General features: G+C 45.2%; 1 protein-coding gene and 1 long non-coding RNA gene across 3 annotated transcripts in view; one reads left to right on the forward strand and one right to left on the reverse strand.

Moving 5' to 3' along the window:
- Positions 1–22159, forward strand: part of Shisa6 (shisa family member 6) — a 314399-nt gene that overhangs the window by 241075 nt on the left and 51165 nt on the right. The window lies entirely within an intron of this gene.
- Positions 1–22159, reverse strand: part of LOC128121857 (uncharacterized) — a 223959-nt gene that overhangs the window by 110519 nt on the left and 91281 nt on the right. Inside the window, exon 3 of the long non-coding RNA XR_008222276.1 lies at positions 8231–8469. This is a non-coding gene — a long non-coding RNA (uncharacterized LOC128121857). The remainder of the gene's footprint in view (positions 1–8230; positions 8470–22159) is intronic.

The following is a 22159-nucleotide window of genomic DNA, read 5'->3' on the forward strand; positions in this document are numbered from 1 at the left end:
CTTGTTGAATGAATCAAAAACATGAGTAAATGAGTGAATGAATGAATGAATGAATGAATGAATGAATGAATGAAACAGAAATCAAAACAATGAATAGGAGTTGGCTAGGTGACATCCTATTCAAGAAATTGATCCTCAGAAGCAGGCCTCTCCATTCACCTGGTTCTCAACCCTAAATGTGGAGCACTTCTTGTAGCCAATGTAGGACAGCACTCCACATTGTCCTTGTAGCCAGGAAAGGCTCAGCCTTGGCAGAAAAGACATATCACAGCGATCATGCTCCCACCCATAATCTATGCACATGATTTTCTGGCTCCATGAGCACTGATATAGATGTATTTAAATTTGCATCAACTTATTATCCAAGTGGGGACACCCCCCCACACACACACCTAGGATGGATGAGGAGGGTCCTTAGGAGAAGTTGTCAGTACTATTTCTGGGGCTGGTTCGGATAGAGAGAACTGTTTTATTTAAAGATAAACCAGTTAAAGATGAAGCAGATGAATTATATTACAAACATGATTTATATAAAATGATAGTAGATGTTAATGAATATGAACAAGAACTCTAGGAAGGATGCTGTGTCTGCAGAGACAGATGGATCAGAACTGCAGCACTGTGAGGAGATTGGGTGCTGCAGTCCAGAGGCCACTCACCCCCTTTAGAACAGCCATTCTTTGCTTCCTTGTATATCAGAACTAACATCCTATAACTAATAAATAGAAAGCTCTTAGAAACTATTAACTTAGCAGACCACTAGTTTCCACCAACTCAAAAGCTCCGATAACATCTTGGGCCTATAGCAATACACTCTCCATCTCTTGGTACCCGCCTCTCAGATGTACCCACCAACACAGTTTAAACTTGCTTTGACTTATGAATTTATTTGTTTTATAAAACTTCATAAAAATTCTTCCATGCTGGAACATGGAATTTAGGGTAACCTGGATCAGAGATCCTGGGCCATGCTCCAGAATAAACTATCTCTTAGTCCTTGTAAGATGAGAGCTGTAGTTCTTGTGTCGATGAGAATTAGAATAAAATGATTGAAAATAATTAGAACTGTGTATTAAACATATTAGATAGCATTTGCTGGATTAAAATGGAGAAGACCATATTTTGAATAAAGTGTTAGATGAAACAGAGTGAACGAGGACAGATGGAAGATTGCTTAAGCCCACGGAGAGATAACGAAGGGAAGAAAGGAGGCAGAGGATACCACCGGAAATGACAGCCAACAGCAAGCAGCTCAACCACTCCAGAACCCAAACCAACAGGGAGTAAAGTGCAGCCTGCAGATGTTCCAGATGCTTGAAGAAGGCCAGAGGAAAGATCTGGAGCTTCCAGAGTGAAAGCAACATCTAGGCAAAGACTTCGAATACAAATGAATTTGACCAGACAAACACAGGACAGAGTGGAAGAAAATTTATCTCAAATTAGGAAAACTTGAAGAGGTAGGTGGAACGGGCTCCCCAGGCACAAGCTATTAACTATTGTATTATATTATTTATATTCAATATAGGTTTTATAGTTTTTTAAATTAAGAATAATAAAATAATTCAACAAATGTCTAGGTAAAGAATTAACAAAGAAAAAGCTACCAACAAAGGAAAACAAGTGGAATTTGCCACGGTGATTCCCACAGCAAAAAGCTATGTAAATTCCAGAAGGTGGCAATACCCAGCGGGAATAGCTTTGATCCGAGAACACATTCGCCAAGCAAGAAGCCATTTACTTTTCAAGACAAAACAAAGACTTTCTCAGATGTGCACGAATTCCAAGATGGTAAACGGCAAGCCCCCAGTACACTAAGATATTTCATGTAGGGCTGGGGTATAGCTCAGAGCACTTGCCTAATAGAAGGTGCTTTAGCATCCCCTCCCAGCCCTGCAACCAACAAAATTCTGTGATAACTACACAGCGAGTCGGTAGCATAAGAATAGACTCTGCCCTTGAGGGTGAAACTAAAAGTTACTTAAAGAGGTCGAATTGTCATCAATGCAATAAAGAAATGGAGTGTGGGGAGGCTCTGGATTTGATCTCCATGAAAGGCATGCAAATATTGTGATTCACAGAACCTACAAACAAATGAATCAATCACCACAATGCAGAGATAACTACAGTATTGGACAGGACGAAATGGGTCATTCTGTGTGAGAGAAGGAAAAAGACATGAAGGTACGGAATCTGTGCCCTTCCCCATGCATCATTAGTGACTGCTTCATACAGACTTCAATAGCTATAAAAAGAAGGTACACTGATAATGTGTACAATTTAAGTAACTACTTGTAGGGCTAAGTATTATATAATAGAAGGATAACCATATCAAACAAATAAACATTTATCAACCAAAAAAAAATGATCTCATAAAAGTAATGCTCTGAAATAATGCAAATAGCAAGAAAATATAAACATGAAAATAATAATAATAAAAAAAGCAAAACTGGACAAAGGTGATCTATCTCCTGCATTAAATAACAGCATCTTCAAGGATCAGGAAATACGATTGGCTTACATTATCGGTGGGACTTAGAACTATAGCATATTTACACCAAAACTATAAGAGCTGGTTGTTAACGGTTAGCACCAAAGATGCACAAGTTAAATGGACGCAGTGTTGACACAGGAGCCTGGTGATGGGGCACTTTGGGAGGAGCCGTGGTGACACGCGTAAGAAAGACCTGGCAGACCAACTCCTTCCCCACACGATGAGGTCACACACAAATACTTGAAGCAAACATAGAGTTGAAGAAAATGTTCACACAAAAAAATACTAAAGGGAGAAATGTTTCTTGAGCAATCCAGAATCCAAAGAATGCGATTAGACTTACCCGAGTATTCAGTGATTAAATATTGACACCACTAACCTACAGAGAAGTGAAATCATTTTCTCTGCTAGGGGGGCAGGAGACATTGACAGTCTGACCTTGAGTTAGACTATAAAGAAGATGTCATGAGTTGAGGGGAAAAAAAAAATCAAAGAAGCAAATGAAAACGAATAAACGACCCCATAGTGGAAGGATGCACGAAATAAATCCAAGGAAGCTGGGAGTGCATAATTGATAAAGATAAAAGCAGAAATTAATAAATTACAGAGGAGGATTGATTAGTCGGTCCCAGAATTGTGGATTAAACACAGTACACATAAAATAGACAAAGCGTGTATCTGCATTAATGAGAAAGAACAAGAAAAGCGGCCGAACGTACAAAATGGGACGGGAGACACAGATAGGAATACAGGACTTTTCACGTCCAAAGCAAGAACAATTGTCTATGGAACCATCAAAGTTGTACCTTATCAAACTGACTTTTTAAAAAGTTTAAAAAAGAATAGGGAAATTGAATAGGGAAAACTCAGGGGAGAGATTGGAAAAATTGCCATCCCGAGAATAAGCACACTGAACAGAGATGGGCTTGCAGGCTCCCTGGGAATGATGCAAACCTCTCCAAAGTCAGTCATCCCAGAAGAAGGTGTGTGTCTGTGTGTGTGTATGGGGGGGGGGGCGTCGAACAGAGAACAGTGGTTACCCCCGGGAGGTGGTGGCATATGCCTTTAATCCCAGCATTCGGGAGGCAGAGCCAGGCAGATCTCTGTGAGTTCAAGGCCAGCCTGGTCTACAGCGCAAGATCCAGGATGGGCACAAAAACTACACAGAGAAACCCTGTCTCAAAAAAACAAACAAAACAACAACAACAACAACAAAAAGAAAACAGTAGTTACTTTTAGGCTTGTGGAACCAGGCAGCATGCATCTGGTTTTACTCAGTGCAGTCTATCAATCACATACACTCCTGATTTTTGAAAAGGATAGGCCCTTCTCTCTCGGAGCCTTCTGTAAGCACAACCAGTGCTTAACAGTAGATCAATGGCTAACAGTGTCTACTGTTCTGCACAGGACCAGAGTTTGAGTTCTAGCACCAAGGGAACCTGCAACCCCTGACTACACTCACAAGCACACACCCACACACATACATGTGATTAAAAATATTTTTAAGGGAAGTAGTATTTTTTGTTACTGGGAGAAAAAGGAATACTCTGAGTTTCCAAGGAGGCAAAAAATGTGAGAAGAGTAGACAGCAGACAGGGAGGCCAGCCCCACCACCCATTCATGGGGTATTTAACAAACCACTGGGAAGGAGGCAATAGCTGGGCCAAGAGACCAAGATGACGTACTTACTGGTTGTGGATGCAGGGTGAGCTGGGTGTGTGTGCAGCTGCACGGGACACACTCACATGCAGTTGTCTGTTGGACCAGGTCTCTCACACTAACCACAGTTGTCCTGACCACAGCCAAGGTGCAGAGTTCCTGCAGATACTCGGAGTCCCAGGGATACCATGGAGCAATTGTTCAAGGCTGCCCCCAGTTCTGGCCCAGACAGACAGTCTAATGCATGGGTGAATCTTTCCCCCTTCAAAATGAATTTCCACATGATTATTACAATAATGATCTCTGAGTACAGGGAGAGTTCAAGTTGGTCCGGTTTCCAGGGGCAGATGGAGAAGGCCAGAAGTAGGGGGAGGGGAGAGAAGAAAAGGAGGAGAGATGCTTGGCCAGCACTTTTCTTATTTTTGACACACTCCTTGTAAATGAGTCTGGATTTGTGTTTTTCATTCAGGCTGGATGTGCTGAGGCATTTTCATTTTGCTGTCTCCCACCCTACCTTCCAAGCAGACTCCATTGCTGTGCAGTGCTGTTGATTTCTGTCTTGCGACCATTATGGAAATCTGGCTCCATTTCTCCTCCTAATTTATGATCTTGTTAACATGCCCGCATGCCAGATGGTCCTGTTCTTCAGGTTGGGAGATAATGAGATAAACAAAAACTGCTGTAAGAAGCAAAGAGGGGGAGGCTTTTTCTTTGAATGGGCCCTTCTTCATTTATACAAACGTGCCTGAGAGGCCCAGGACCAGGGCTCACTGGGATTCTAAGCAGGTGAAAGGTAGCCAAAGGTACTCTGCCTTGAAGTGAGTGAATTCCTTCCTTCAGGCACTGCATTGTGCATGTCCTTCTCCGCCTTCGAAGACATGTTGTATCCACTTGTCAATCTATAGAACTGTTTGCTTGGGAATGTCACCACAATTGCCTCACTGTACTGTAATTGTTTTCCTTTCTGTTAACTACACTATGAACTCCCCGGAGCAAGAATAGGGTTTCTTTTTTTCTTCCTCCAAGCCACAATGCCTACCCAAGGCCTAGCACAGAATGGGCAGATATTCAAGTGGCAATCATGAAACTCCTCCACTAGAAGCATACTAAATACTGCACAATGAATGAATAAATCATCATTGCTCCCCATGCATGGAGGATTCCAGGACTCTCAACAGATAGCAAGTTCTGCAGATGTTCGAGTGCCATGTATAAAATGGCACAGGAACCTATGCACACTTTCCTGGAGAGTTTATTGCCATTTAGTGTTTTTGTGTATTGGGAACATTCAAAATTCTCTCTACTGCTGGCTGTGGTCATACACATCTTTAATCCCAGCTACCTGGGAAACTGAGTAAGGAGGATCATGAATTTAAAGACAGCTTGGGGAACACAGAAAACCCTGTCTCAAAAAAAATTCTCTCTACTAGCCATTTTGATGATCTGTTAGCCATCGTCGCTGTCAACCATAGTCAAAGGACTGGGCTGTAGAATCTGCAGGCCTTATCTCCCCTATGCAAGTGCACTGCTGTCCTGGGGAAGCATCCTGTCTCCTATCTCCTTCGCCCATGTCCTACCCAGACTCTGGCAACCACTACTCCACTCTTTGATTCCATGTGACCAACTTCAGCTCTTACGTGTGTGATCATGTGATCTATGTGGTATTTGCTTTGCTTGGGCTGACTTCACCTTCTGTAATGTTCACCATGTCTACACATGTTCCTGAAAATAACATACTTTTTATGGCAATGTAGATATAGATATAGATATAGATATAGATACACATATATGTACATATTGTCTTTCATGATCCATGAGTAGACCTTCTGTCCATCCCCTACCTTGCCTGTGATTATTGTGTTCCAGTAGATTTGTTCTCATATGGATGCTTCTTTGATGTCCCAATTTATTCCAGTTCATTAAATCACCCTAGATGATGATGCAAGTTCCATGTTAATAGCTGTTGAACTCTGTTGTTTACAGAATTATAGAATAAACAGTAGAAACTCCACCCAATGTTTGATCACAGATGGGCATGCTGAGATAGTTTCCTTCCCTCTTCTTTCACTCCAAAACCTGATGTCAGGGCTCCAGAGGGAATCTTAAAGGGCCATGTCATTTTCTTCATCAGCAGCTGCTGTCACACCTCCAGGAGTGGAGAAATCCAGCACTGACCCAAGAAGAGGGCACAGAAAATAGACTGCCATAGTATGTTTCCACTGGTACACCACATCACTCAAGCCTGGAGGTCAGACAACAATGTGACCACCCTGTAGATCCATCTGCTCTGTACACACTCTTCATGAGACACAATCACACCATGTGTTTACACATTGTCTGTGGCTGCTGTGGAGCCACAATGGCAAAGCTGAATAGCAGTGATGTAGAACCTACCCAGACCGAAATATGGAGTCTCTGAGCCTATACAGTAAGAGTTTGCTCACCTCTCACCTATGGACTAAAGGAAACTTGGCTGTCTTGTCTGAACACATGTGTGGTCTTGCTTTTGCCCAGGTGGACTATCTCCACCCTCTCAGCAGTCCCCAAGAGACTGAATGAAGCCACAGGATCTGGCAGTCTCTCCCTTTCCTCTAACAGCCATGGCGGGATGGGGAGACTGTCATGAAATGTACCAACCAAAGCTGGGAAGGTAGAGTGAAAGGTTGGTTTCCATTGCCCATTTCCACCATTCACAACAGAAACTTTCTGTGTTTGTCAGCTTGTTGTCAGTATAACAACATACTTGAGATAATTACATCATAAAGAGAAAAGGCTTGCTCTGGTTCACCTTTGGACACTGTGATTGAGTGTCCTCATCGTATGGGACTTGTGGTAGAACAAGCACATCAGGGTGGGTGCCTTTAGAGGAGCAAAGCCATTTGTGTCATCAGCCAGGAAAAAAAGGGGGAGATTAGAATCCTCTACTCCATATTGAGGACTCACCCACAATGACCTAAGGACCTCCCAGAAGGCCCTACCCCTCTTAAAGCTTCCATCACTTTCCAGTAGTCTTTCCCACATGAATCTCTTGGACACATACCCAAACACCAGCACTTTCTCATTTTCATTAGCTTATCACAATTAGACTTAAGCATCCTTCCCAGGGAGTGTGTGGGATGTGGTTACAAGGAGAATAGGGGAGGACTGACAGGCACAGTCTTACCTTGGTTACCTAGAAAATCTTGCTAAAGTACTGGGAGCAGGAACAGAAAGAGGCCCTCTGTCATAATCATGAGCTCATCATCAGGCTCCATCCAGAACACATTGACAAAGCACCGAACAGTAGGATTAGCCTCAGGCAGAGCACACTGATGCCCCGTGCTCTGCCTGACATGGGAAACAATTCAGTGTAACAATTTGCTGACACCGGGACCCTCTTGTAAATGCCCTCTCTGGTCTGCCATTCATTTTCAGTTCCAGCCTGGAATAAAATTAGCTTGCATCCACCCCTCCAGAAAACCTGGAGTCTGGCCTTAGGGGTGGGAACTTTCTAGATACTTCTTATTCAGACCAGCTTCCCTGCAGGCCACAAAGAATCTGTCATCAAGGAGTCTGAACCAGTGGTTTGCCTGAGTTTCAATATTATTCAAACTGAAGGACAAAAAAACTGATATTAGTTTGAGTAGTATGGGAGGTCAGGATGCCTTTGGGATGAAAAGCCTGGAATACTGTAACAGTGGAGAGAGAAGGTGATGCTCACCAATGGAGAGAACCTTCTCAGACTATACTGCGTTGCCCAGGGCCAGCCCACATAGAGTAGGAGAGCACTATCCCTTCTTGGATCTGGGGAAATCTTGGTGCCTAATACTTATAAACCTGGATACCTGGCTGTAAGAGTGGGAGAATTGTCTTGTTTACTGCTGGGAAAGATCCTTATCATTATCTTGTTCAGTATTTTCTTATCATGGAGAGTAAAAGATGAGGGTGGACTCTACTCCCAAGGTGGGCTCTTAATTTTTCGCCAGTCTTTTGGCTGCTTTCCCACACAGAGTCTGCACATCACTAGAGAAGACCAACTCAAGTGGGACTAAGCAAAAACCTATAACGGAATGTGTGATTTCATTTTAACCAAAAAAATACCTGAGGCTGGAGGTAATCAGGCTTCAGGCATGGCAGGATCCTGGTGGACAGATGTTAGCATCACTAATCCATCTCTGTTCTCTGCTGGCCCCATTATCAGGGAGGGTCCTGGTTAGCAGCCTCAGTAGAAAACACGTGCATCTTAATGTCGTGTATAGGAGGAGCACCAAGGCCGGAGTTCAGCAGCTGTGGTTGGCTTTGCTTGAGTGAGGTGCTCATCCTCAACCCATTGTCACAACCTGGAGAAAGTGAAGAAACAGATGGTCCCCCAAGAAAAGCCAGAGCACCCTTCCCAGAGGACAGGGTAGGAAACCCTGAGCTGCCAAGAGAGCAGGTGTCGGTCTGCCAGCCTCTCTCTAAAGCTGTCCCCATTTTCATCCGGGAGGCTTCCACACCTGGATGGGTTCCCCTTCCTGGCATTCTCTCTTGAGCTGGCCAAGACATCTCCAATATTCTGATCTTCCCCAACACCCCATCTCACTACACCTGCCTTTCAACCCCGGAGACAGAGCCCTTCCGCCATGGCTCAAAGCATTCCTTCTACTTAGGGAAACAGCCCCAGACCAGCCCCCAGTCTCCTGGCCCCCATGCAGTTCCAGGGCTCCACTTACTACAATAATCTCCTGCAGCTTGCTTGTCATTTTCACCTGTCCCAACCATCCAGCTCCTCTCCCCTTTACATACTTTCACACAAACCTCCCAATCCAATCTACTGGATTTCTGTCTTCCCTTCTTTCATCATCACTTAAAATTAACTCTCCCTTGAGTATCTAGCTGCAGTCTTATTTGCATATAATAACAGAGTAGTGATTAAACATATTTCATGTAATACTATATGGTACTTTATAGTTTGTATCTCATTTGTTCTTCTCATTAATCCTGGGAAGTAGGCAATGACCCCATTTGCAAAATGGGAAGGGGAAAAAAAACCACTCAGAGAGTTAAGTGCAGCAGACAGAGCCCAAGGGCAGGCATAGCAAGCATTCTGGCATACAGGACCTGAACTCCCAAGCACACAGCCTCGTAGATGCCCAACAGAGAAGCCGAGCTTCCACAGTAGTTCTCAGCTGGTGGCAATGCGGCTGGCTGGGAACATATAGTAATGTTTGAAGGCATTTTTGACTGATTTAGCTTAGACTGATGCCAATTTCCTGGCATGCAATGGGTTAAAGTCAGAGATACTGCTGAATAGCCTACAATGGGCAGAACACCATGTCTGTGATGCCCCACCACCACACACAAGAAATTAGCCAGCCCCAAATGCCCACTGTCTGTGGAGGACAAAAGTTCCCAAGCATTCCTCATAACCTTCCTCCACCAGCAAAACAGACAGGATAGTACCATGATTTCTTCATGGTCAGAGGAGGCCAGAGTCACAGCTTAATGGGGCAGACATTGCCTCTACTGTCCTTTTTGTTCATACATGCCAAGGATGCCTAGTCTTTGGCCTGTGTCCCAAGTTCCTGAGCAGAGAGGTGGAGCCAAATTCACCCACTGGCCTGTTGGTACTCAAGGGTTTGAGGCCACAGGATGAGAGTGGAAGAAAAGATGAATATCATCAGCAGTGTGAGCCCAATCAAGTCCAAGTGAGTAGGGGTCAGACAAAAGGAGGGACAAGAGGAAGGGGAAGTCAGAGGGATGGTGGGAATAAATGGGAGCAGGATTCCCCTGCAATGGGCCTGGATAGATGAGGGCATCCTAGGTCAACTGGACAGCTACATGTGGTCTCCCTGCTACCTCAGTGAGGTTCAGGGAGTGCAATGTCAGTGTGCATCTAATTAAATCAGAAGAATGACTTACAGACTTCTGCAGTCGCTAGGAGCCCACATGCTCAGCTTCATCTGAGGTTCAGCACTGTCTCCCATCCTCTCAATGAGAGCAGACAAGCAGTCCTGATTAATCCTGATGGGGTGTGAGTGGATAGGCAATGGGAGTGAATTCCTGGGGAGCTAGGAAGCCCAAGCAAAAGCATGCACCCAAAGAGAATGTCCAGTCTGCAGGCTTCCTCCATTCACTGAGGGTGCAAGGCAGAGAAAGGGGGCTTTCCATAAGCCTGGGACTATATGGTGAGGGAATGAACCACTAGCCTAGGCTCTTTTGGGATCCCTCCTCAGTCAGCCTCCTCTCTGAAAATATATTCTCTAAGAGACAATACTCAAGGCGGGGAAATGGGAGCTGGGGAGCAAGCCCATCTCTGCAGCACTCTCAATGGCCCAGGAAAAATATCTGCTGTCCATACAATGGACCAGGGAGAGGTCATAGAAAGAAGGAAGGGTGGATTTTGGCAGCAGAGGGTATAACTGGAAAGGAAAAGATTTGAGGTAAAGAGCCACAAAGAAAACAGCCCAGCAGGTGTTCTTTTGATTAGGGTCAGGAATGGGGTTGAAAGGTAGGGTTCAAAGGGCCCTGGGTACCTTATGTGCAGGGACTCTATACCCACTTGAAAATTAGTGTCGAGGTGCATGAACTGCAGGGAAGCTGTGGAAGATGCTGGGCATGAAATATGATGTCATTCGAGTCTGGGGTGAGGGGAGTGGTGGTTCTGCCTGGATCTTCCCCCTTTTTCTTGGAGTTATCCAAGTATGCCCAGTCAAAGGAGGATGAAATGTATGCCCACTGATGCCAAAGACACAGTCTCCAAAGCACTCAGTCTCCTGCTGCTCAATCTAGGGCCCACAGCACCCATAGCTCTAACAGCATTATGTATACTCAGGGAAGTCATGATTCACCCCCTCCCTTCATTCATTCATTTATGTATTAGGTGTTGGAGGCACTTGCATAAACCACGGCACATGCATGGAGGTTTCAGGACAGCTCTCTGGTGCCTATTCTCTCCTGCCACTTTGTGGGATCTTGGGATCAAAGCCAGGCCTAAGTGAAAGTACCTATAGCTGGTAAGCCATTTCATGGACCCAGCCATGGTTTCTTGACCGGAGAACTACCTATGCTGTGTTGATGGATTGATGGCCAATGGTCTGCCTTAAGAGTCCAACAGTCTCAGATCTATCTCCCTTAACTAACAGTAAGTTAGTTAACTGTGGGCAAACCACATGACCCCTCAGACAACCCAAATGTTCTGAGTTTTGTTCATAAAGTGAGGGTGTGATGGCTATATCCTAATGATGTTGTGGAGAGTGAATGCATGCAGCACCCAGTACAGACCTCTGCATGGGGAACCTCAGGAAGCACTGCCTCCTCTCTACCCCATCTCAACTACTCTGCACCAAGAGTTGCTGACCCCTGACCCTTGTCCAGGTGTCAGGTGAAGACTGACAAGGGCAGGCTGAGGCAAGGGAAGCCTCCTCTGGGTCTGGGTATCCAGCATGCATCCCCCTGATGCCAGACCCCTGTAAAGGCTCCTTTCAAATCCAGTCTGCAGCAGCCTTCCCCTACCTTCTCTTCATCATGCTTTTTTGTTGGTCCCCACTCCACTACCTTCATGAGTCTATCTGCCCTTCACCCTGCAGCTTCTAAGTCATTTAACCTCCCTCAGAAAACCCCCCACGGCAGCTGGGAGGAAATACGGAAGCTGGCTCACTTGACATTGGCTGCCTTCTGACAGCAGCTCGGGACCCTCTTCCCTGACCTCCCCAGCACTGGAACTCGTTAAACTTTTCCATCCTTGTAAAAATTGTTCCAGAAGCTTTGGCCAGTCACTACTGTGCACACTGGAGACCACCCTCATTTATGGAGCAAGGCCATCTCTTGTTTACTGTGGCCACTTGACTAGCTGGCCAAACATAAAATCCTACTGATAGTTTTAGGTATACACACACACACACACACACACACACACACACACACACACACACACACACACACACACACACAAAGCCCAAAGGAAGTCTTTGGTTTTTCTTCTGTGGATCCTGCAGCAGGACCCCCAAGGGCACCAAATGGTAGGCAACAATGAAGAAGAGCCAGAGCCAGTTAGAGGCATGGACCCCAGCCTCACTACCATGACAGCAAGCTAAGGACTCCTCCCCCAGTTGGAGAGAGCTGACAGGAGTCTGCCCAGAGACCCCAGACCTCCGGGAACCTTTAAGATGGCTTGAATGGCAAAGGAAGTAAAGTGCCAGTACCCAGAGTCACTTTAACAAGCGTCCCTCGCTGGATTCTGTTCTTTTTTCATACTTGCTCTTTTATAATACTAATTTCTCATTTGAGTTAAAAATTATCTCACTGGAGAGGTGGTGATTAAATCTGATAATTAGAAGAAATACCAATTAAGTCGGGCTCTCCATGCAGAAGGCGGGACTCAGTCACATGGTATATGAGGTGGGGGCTGAGCCGGGGTGCCCGCCTCTTCCCTGCTGTTCACACACTTGGTGCTGAGCCAGAGGGTCCTCTTCCCACTGGCAACAGACCCTGTGTTCCTTCTTTAGTATGATGTCCTTTGTCCAGACCCTTTACCTCATGTGGCTGGCTCCTACAACCTAACCCTTAAGTCCCTGGTCTCCTTACGGTATGGTAACATATTATTGTAACCCCACCATGAGGGAGGTGGAGGCAGAATAATCTCCTGAGTTTGAGGTCAGCCTGGGCTAGGTGACAACAACCTGTATAAAACACAACAAAACAAAACTGGCATGACATAGTCACACCTGTGATTCTGAACTTGGGAGAAGGGACAGAAGGGTGGCTGGATTTTAGAGGTCATCTTGGACTATATAAGGCCTAGAGCAAGACCCTGTCTAAACTCCCCATACCCAAACAAAGCAAAGCAAAACTCTCTTGTTCTACAAAACATAGCTCTTCTCTTCTGTTTCCTGGTTTACTGATAATCCATTAGCTAGGGCGTTGGTATATTAAATGTGCTACTATTTTACTTAACAGTGAACACCCTGCTCCCCAGTGCCTCAACTCTGCACACATACAGAACTTTGAGTGAACAGAGAGTTCATTAGGGGTCTTGAGAAGGGCAGGAACAGCAGGAGCAGATACTGCATAAATTGGAGACAGTGTCGGTCTCCTCAACAAATCGCCTGGCCTGGCTGTGTGTCAGAATCACGTGATTCCTCAGGCTCAAATTGTAATCCACTGAGTCAAAGCCCCTAGAGTCAGAAAATGGCCATTGTCATCATCAAAATCTTCATTCCGAAAGGAACTGACTATTACTGGCCGAGGACCTTGACTTTCTGGTGAAGGTGACAAGCCATTCTGAGCCCCATAGCCTGTGTTTCACTGAGAGACTGGGCTTCTAGGACAAAACAAAAACAAAACAAAAAACAGGTAAGGAGTGGAAAGGTGCTGACTTGCCTCCAGCAGATTTTTCACAGCTCTGGTTCTGGGAAGCCAAAACCTCAGAGCAAAACCATTCTGCCCACAGTTGCCATTAAGGTGCATTGAGTAAAGATCCTTGGATTCATGGCAGCCAGGAGAACTGCAGGCTCTCCCCCATGTTGCAGAGCAGGGGAGAAAGAGAGGAAGAGAAGCTAGCCCATGCATCAGATCCCGGACGGCTATCACATGTACCATAGTCTCCTCTGCCCCCTTCCTATGCCAATTGCCTGAATGTTGCAAGGAGGAGCCCTATGCCCATGATACTCTCTCAGAGCCCCTCTTGTGATAGCTGTATCCCGTGTCCTAGGCATACCGTGGTCTGACATGTGTGATGTGATGACAGATGCCGAGCATGTTTGTGACATGGCTCAGCCTCCATGTCATCCCTGAGAAGTAAGTGGGCATGTTAGCTCATATTTGGGGCCCACATTCTCTCCATCCCCTTCATTTTAAGCCATCAAGGGATTGATTTATCTATGGAATGTATAACAGTTGTGCTGCTTTGGCTGCAGGCCAGACTTTTAAATCACACAGTTAGAAGCTAAGGGAAAGAAGAGTCAGTTATTAAGGCCATCTCTGTATGGAGAATTCCCAAAGCAAATTCTCAGAGTTCCTCTTTTATATCTGGCCCATACTCACACTCATCCATAAGCTCATCCACTGATTTGCCTATGCATCTGTCTATCTATCTATCTATCTATCTATCTATCTATCTATCTATCTATCATCTATCACATTGTTTATTGATGGCCTAGCATATGTAGAGAAGGATCCGGTATCTGCTATCCTGGTGCCCACTACCCACTTTGCAACAACACTTACAACTGACCTGCTTGGATCTAAGAAACATGGACTTCCTCATTGGCCAAGCAACTATCCAATTTGACAAGATTCCCAGGTCCATAACAGGGAGCCCATGCTTGTGCCATCATTTTCTTCCCAACCACTCTAATGCCAGTGAAAATCCCTTTAGCATCCTTCATACCACCACTGACAAAATTTCAAAGTAAGTTCTCCAGTGACGGCTATCTTGACTTTGATTTATCACTATGTAAAAATAACAAAGGGGGCTGAAAGAGATTTTGAAAGTTGCCAAATCGGGGGTACAAATTCGAATATCTACCATAGACAGGTGCAGACTGGGGCAACAGGGGTAAGATGGGAAGCCACAGGAGTGCGGAGGTCTGTGGCAACCTGAAAAGCATGGCCACACCTAAAGGAGCCACCTAACTTCCATTCTTCCTCAAAATTCCATGTTACCACTGCTTCTTATTTTCTTTCTAGAGGAGTCAGAAATTTGGATTTATTTCTATAATTTCCTAAGCTTTAAAACAATGAAGAACAAAGAATATCCATGCAGGCCACATTCTGTTTGCTTCTCACCCCCCCCCCCCCCCGCCATAGTTATGGACACTGAAACAGTTTCCAGCATGAAGGAGTCCAAAACTCCTGTCTTCTTCCCTGAGCCTCCTTCAAGAGTCAAAGGAGGTGGAAAGCACTGTGGGAAGAGAGGGAATAGAGGGGAAAGGACCAGAAAGGAAGGGTCGGGTTAAGCTTTTCACATAGGGATGTAATAAAATCTTACGACTCTTCAGGAGCTACTTGCTTGTTTTGAACCTGAATCCTAACCATCACAGATTTTCTTGATGATTTGGTGGGGTGATGGATCTTCAATGTTTAGTTTAATCCAAGGTATAGTGTTCTTGATGAGTGTGGCTGCTACTTTCTTGTCATTGTTATCAGTCACGTGGAGAGAGTGAGGTAGGGATGAGTGGAAGATGCTGCCACATTGCTCTTCTGTCCACAGAGCAGCCCATGAGCCTCCAGACATGGAGCTGGCAACCGCTGAGGCCACACCTCTCCTTCAGCAGCAACACAGTGATGGGGTTAACACCTAGCCAAGAAGTCTCTCTTAAAAGAGGAGAGGGGAATGCTGTGAGGCCAGGGTCCACCCTGGAGCAGTAAATATCTAGAATCTAAGGCATCATTGAGTTGAGAAAGGTAGAGCTGGGAGCTTGGAGAGACTCATTTGGTCCTCACTGCTGCCCAAGCACACATTAAACAGCAGGCAGAGGGGCATCCCTAGAAGGGTGATGGAACGCCCTCTTCCAGACTGGTCCAGCTGATCTAGAGGACTACTCTGTGCATTACACCAACACATAGAGACAACACATTAGCTGTGCTTCACTCTCAATCATGTCCTCCCTAGGACTCTCTTCACGAGATAATTGGCAGGCTCTAAGAACCTCTGCCTCAACTGAAGAACCTTCAGCTACTTAGGCATTTAGACTAGGCTACAGATTCAAACACTAGGATTTCATACCCACTCAGAGCATTGACAGGAAGCAACACCTTACACTTAAAGGTAAAGGTAAATACATTAGCTGGCGAAGTTTGAGGTCTCAGCAGACAGTTGGACAGGCTACTCCAGGAAGTGTTGGCTAAGGGACCCAACCAATGCCACATGCATGCTCTCCTCCATTTCTTCAGTCTGCCTCACACCCTCACAGGCTGTGTTCCAAAGTCACTTGGGAACCCTTCTCAACATATAGCAGGTATTGGCCGAGGCGGTTTGGAAAGGCAGCCTTGTAGAGCCCAAGAATGGCCAGCAGCTATAAAACTCTAGGTAGCTTCACACTGTAGTCATTGTCAACAGAACCAGCCCCCAGTAGTAATGTTATGTCCAGTCTGTGTGTTTATATACAGAAGCACCCAGAGGAAGGGATCTTGGAACACTGGAAAGCAATATTGGGGATGAGAAATCCAAGGCACAGAAGTGATCTAACCTATCTAATGTTCCATGATGGCATCGATTGTCCATCCCCAGCCCAGGACACATTTTATAACACATTTTTATGTGTTCATGAGGCCAGCCCTCCTCTTATATGTAGAAGAGATATATTCATAGGGAAAGTGTTCTGCATATTCTAGTATAGGAGTTTCTGGTCATAGACAACTGTTAAAATTTAAATTAATTCAAATGAAATTAAATTAAAAATTCATTTTCCGAGTTACACTAGCCATGTTTGATCATGCGGCTAGCGGCTGTTGTACTGGAGGTTCCATCACCTCAGAAAGTTCTGTTGGAAATAGTTAGATCAATATGGAGTGTGTTTAGACACACAGAGAACCCAGGAGGCAAAGTGGGAGATACTTTCAGATGAGCTATGTGCCAGGAATTATGGGTCCTTACATGTACAAGTGCCTTCAGTCTTCACTAGGGCTGGCCTGTGGGTGTTTCCGAGAATCCTGCCTTAGAGAGGAAGCTGTGGAGTTAAGCAACTGACTGTGATCCCACAGCTGGTAAGTGGACTTGGATTCAAGTCTGTTTGACTTCAGAGACCAGGACTAAAGGATTAAAGAACATAGACTAAAACATTGCTCTTGAGCCAAGCAAACAGATGCCATCCTCAAGATGGAAAAGACAATTAAAGGGCTCAGAGCTAATTACAGGAATTAACGAGGCTTGCCACATACTTGAAGAGAAAAGCCCAGGGGTGATGTAATGCCCTCTCTAGGAATAGGAGGCTGCTGGGCTGGCAGCACCCTTTGTAGGTGCTACAGGCCAAAGGAGAGACAGGAAGTGAAACAAAGACCACTCTGATGCTCACAAGGTCATGCTTCTGAAGTGTGGAGAAATGAAAATGAGGTGGACCACCACCCCTTGAGATAATCAGAGAAAAGAAGCCTCTCTTCACACACTCTTAAGGCTCCAGTGGTGTCAGGGGCATGGGAAGGGGGATTTTGTTTCTTCCCTTGATGGTGGAATTAGAGGGGACAAGGGAAGTAATGATGGATAGACATGGTAAAGGACTGTTGTCCTCTCACCAGGGCTTTATTAGGAAATGGATAATTCCTTGATACCAAATCACCTTGTTTTTCCATATTGGTTCTTCAGAGGGACTTCACCTTGGGCCTCAGGAACACAGGAAGAGGGTGCAATACTTGAAGAGCACCTCTAGATTCAGTCCATCTACTCTGATGTGTGATGGTGCAGATGGTCCAAAGTAAAAGCAGCTTCCATCAGGTTTGGGTCCTGGGGTCACATCTAACCTATTTAGATACCCTAATTGACCCCCAACTTCCTAAAGCCATCTCTCAGTAGGACAAGGTGTAGCCTTTTTTGCGGTTGGTTTGAGCACAGAGCCATGCCTCAAGAACCTCATTGAGGATACACATGGGTATGGGGAGCAGGGTTGTCATGCCTCACAGACCTCACTGGGGATGTGCGTGGGAACTGGGAGCAGATGGGTTGAGAAGCTAGATTGTCTTTGATAATCACTTCGTTGAAAAGTCTTAAAGGTCATTTCCCAGCTAGGACTGTCATATTACAGACAAAGAAGCATAGGCCTGGAGAGGTAAAGTGACTTGCCTATGATAGTTCAGCTGCTTGGTGGCTGAGCTGGAGCTGGAATCCTGTGACTGAGAGCATGGAGGCTTTGATCGGAAGTTCTCAACACACAGACTGATAGCCTTTGCTTATTATCCAGTGCTGGGAACCTAACCACACAACAAAGTAAGAGCAGAGTCCTCTTTGGTCATTTCCAAGCCCTGAATTTGTCAAAGGAGGCTGGAGGAACGACATGGAGTGTAGACTAGGGGTCTGGACAGTGGTCAGTTGAGCCACAGAGACAAAGTTTTAATCATCTTTCTATCACTTAGATTCTGGAGGATTTGGTGCCTTTGAGGATCCAACTCCCCACTGTTCCCACCTAGCTTGATGGGTTTCCTCACCTGGCTTTTCTTACATTGTTACCTGTGTTGTTTTTTTCTTACTCTCCAAGCCCAGCCTGAGATGGCCCCCAACAATCTTTTGAGGTTCCCTAGACCTTCTTAGTCCCTAGAGATGCAATAATGCTTTGTGTGCTGTTGTTGAAGGTATACTGAAAATGGATGTTGGTTATGTTAAACTGTGATGTTTGCCAACTTTCATCTGCTCTCTGTACCCTATCCTGTTTCATGTAGAATGTAGTAGGATGCAGCCACATCCTGTGCCTGTTGTCTGTATTGTATGTGTATCTGTACGCTCTGTCAGTGTCTCTGTACCTTTTTGTATGTACAAACATGTTGATGTGTATGCTCTTTGCAGCCTTCAGATGTCTCTCTCTCTGTGTATTTAACCTTGTACCAATGTTCACAATGTAATAAAAGAACCAAAATAACACGGCGCCTTCTGGCGATTTTTAAACCCTTGGGAGATCCTCCCTTATCTGGGATGGATGCATGTGTTATTACTAAAAGACAGTGGGTTGGATAAATGACTCCTCGATGACCTGGAAAGGGTCTGTGAACGCCTTCCCCTCTCCTGAATGTAGGCAGATGAGAAAGCACTCATATATGTGAAAGAAGAGGGAAGGCTGTCTCCACAAGCTGGTCAGGTGACTCACTGCATTCTAGCGTTCTGCATGAAATCCTCGAGTGCAAAGCAGAAATGAGGCAGCTCATTAGCAGGCTGTGCTTCCTTGTATGTGTGGAAGCCCCATGGAACCCACTCTTCAGTAAAAAAAAAAGAGTTAAACCACAAGGCAAACTTTTACCCTGAAAAACACTTTCTCTGCTGCATCACAGAAGCCCAGGTCACTGACTCACTTAGACGATGCTTATGATTTTGAGACAGTCATATCCTTAAAAGTCAAACTCAGCATTCCTGCCCATGGTCAGAGATGTGATGGCCAGAGGAAGGGGGGTGCTTCTCAGATCACATGGGTAAGTTGAGGTTGCAAACAGGAAAATCTGTGCTTATAGCATAACCCAGGGGTCTTCTATCTCCTAGTGATCTGGACACCTGGGTAAAAGTCTCAGACATACCATGAATAACATGATGATGGAGAAGGGAAGGAACCCACCCACCCTCACATTCTTCATAGAAAAGAGACAGAACAAGGTCTTAGAGACCCTAGAACTTAAAAAATTGCTATTGAATCTAGACACGTTATGTTGCTGGCCCTTCCCAGGGGCCAGACATTGTATATAAGGGAGGTTAACCACAGCACTTGTTTCCCTACAAGTACTCAGAATCTCATAGTGATATTCTGTAAATATATGGCTAATGCTGCCATGGAGCTGGTAGGTACCTCCTCTGGGATTCCTAGAACTAGATTTCCAGTATCTTTCTTCTCCAGCACGAGGGTGTTCTCAAAACAAAGCCTGCGTCTCAGCACCCAGAAAGACTTAGCCAGAATCTTATCCATTTGAGTTGTTCAAAGAAAATTTCAGAAATTCCAGGCAACTGATCCACCCCTTTCTCCTCTACTGTGCAATTATCTTTCCTCCAAAGGGGAAGAGGAAGTGTGGCTTATTTCCCACCCTTCCAAATTTACACAGAGATTCATTTAGAAAAGTTCCTGCCAGGAAAGTCTTTCCTGGGTGACCTTGGGTTCATGACCAGTTTTCAGAAGCCAACACCTTCCTGTCTGCAAGCCTTGAGGAAGCAGAGGGGAAGAGGTAGTGCCATGGGCTTTAGCTCTTCCAGTTAGGGTGGGAAGATACTATAATGACTGTCTAGAACCTTCCCTACTATAAGTCCTCCTAGTCTGACCACCTTCTACATAGCCTACAACACTCTGTAAAACGGACAATGAATCAGACACGGTTGCAAGGCTCTTACACGACAAAGCCACCTGTATAAATTGAGCTCTACATACGTCCTAAAAATGTCCTATGCACTTATGCATTAGGATGTGCCTGGTTTTTGAGCCAATGGAACTGGTGTTCTGAGAGACAGGACCCCAAAGCAGAGGATAGACCTCTGCCTTCCAAAAATCATGTGAAGCTCAAATGAAGAAGGAAACCTCAAACGTGTCCTTTCATGTCACAAAAGGACCCATGACAAGGATTGGAACAGCAGTGTGCTCTAAGATTCTTAGAGAACTGGGGGAGGGGGGATGTTTCTTGCAGACACCATGATATAGGGAAGCTTCCTGGAGGGAGTTGGAGAGGAACTTGGAAAGTAAGAGGGTGCTCTCTGGGCTTTCATGACCAAGCAGTGCTCAGAGGATGGTGGGAGCAAAGATTGTAGTGTGATGACAGGTGAGAGGGTGGCAGACATTCATGGGCTTGGGATATGGTAGAGCTGGAAGGGATTTTTATTCCTAGCCTGTGGTTGTAACATGACAATTTGTAAATCCTAACATGGATTTCCACAGAAACAGGATATAAGTGCTTTCTCTCTCTCTCTCTCTCTCTCTCTCTCTCTCTCTCTCTCTCTCTCTCTCTCTCTCTCTCTCTTTGTGTGTGTGTGTGTGTGTGTGTGTGTGTGTATGTGTGTCTTTGTAAGGCTGATATTTGTGAAGCTGACGGAAGTTTATTTTATAAGTTTATTTTATGAGCGATACACAGAGGAAGCCACAGCTCCTTGTTCTGTACTCCGCCACACTGACACCTTGTTTCCTGTTCTTGTCTGACCTTTCTGCATCATCTTCCTTTGTTTGTTTCTAGCTGTCTTCATTTCCTCCTCTCCTCCTTCCCTTTCCTTGACTCCCATCTGTAATCACTTTAGGAAGATGACATAAATGAACAGAATAGTCTCTAATACTGGTCCAGAGACTCTAAGCACCACACAAAAGTAAGTTAAGGTTAGACAAATCCTTTGCATGGAATATCTTTTCTTCTCTGGGAAAAATGGTTGTCATTTTTGTTCGTTCTAATATCTTAAGGGTCCTTAGTTACAGTCATATGAGGACTTAGATAGGATTGGGCCCCACAGTGTCAAACCAAGCATTAGCCGATGCTGTGAAGATGAGATGGGTGCTGAATTTAATTGCTCTCTGCAATCACTATCAACACTAAGAGGAACACTGACTTGGGAGAATCTGGAATGGCTAGACAAACAGTGAAATCACACCACACAGATCATGGAACTATGAGATGATAGGATCTTTTTGTAAACAAACTTTTAACTAAAACCAGTCAGGCAGAGAACATCTTTCTTTTATGTCCACTAGCACTTCATGGCTTACAAACCACGGTTCAGCACCTAAGACAGTGACAGCTCCTGCCTGCCGGATTGTCTACTAGAGAGGATGCATACACGCTGACTCTTGGCTGAGCCTGAGGAGAGCAAAGAAGCCATTGATGCTCATAGCTCCCAAGCATGGCCAGGCCATCTAACCTGATGGTCCAGAGTTCAGGGCTCTAGTCTTCATGGTTGCTTATCAGATGCGTGTCTCTCTGCCCAGTTTACTCATCTATGAAATAGGGAACAGTTTTATTTGTCCCAACAGTATCTTATAAAGATGTAAGAAATGAACATGGATAAATCACCCTACCATATTGCTCAATTAATGTTGCTTTTTCTACTCTTATTATTAACAGTTAGGTAAGCAGGTTGGACAGGCAAGCCGGAGCGCAGAATGTCTTGTCTGTTCATAACAAGTAACACACGAGTCTTGCCACCCACACTGCACTTGGGTTTTCTTGGCCTTGGTGATAGTATGAGGCCGGAACACTCCCTACAACCTGAACCTTCCACACTGCTGTATCTTCTCCATGTAGTCTCCTAGCATCTCTCTCCCTCCTTGAACCACTTGGGCTCTTCGCAGTCTGCCATCCGCTTACACTGAGAGCTGCCTCTGGTTTTCTACCTACTGGGGAATATGGCCCATTTTCAGACCTTCCCACTTTCCCTTGAACAGCTTTTGCCTTTCT

Source organism: Peromyscus californicus, unplaced genomic scaffold (assembly GCF_007827085.1).
Source record: "Peromyscus californicus insignis strain IS unplaced genomic scaffold, ASM782708v3 Scaffold_3__1_contigs__length_106647218, whole genome shotgun sequence".
Taxonomy (NCBI): Eukaryota; Metazoa; Chordata; class Mammalia; order Rodentia; family Cricetidae; genus Peromyscus; species Peromyscus californicus.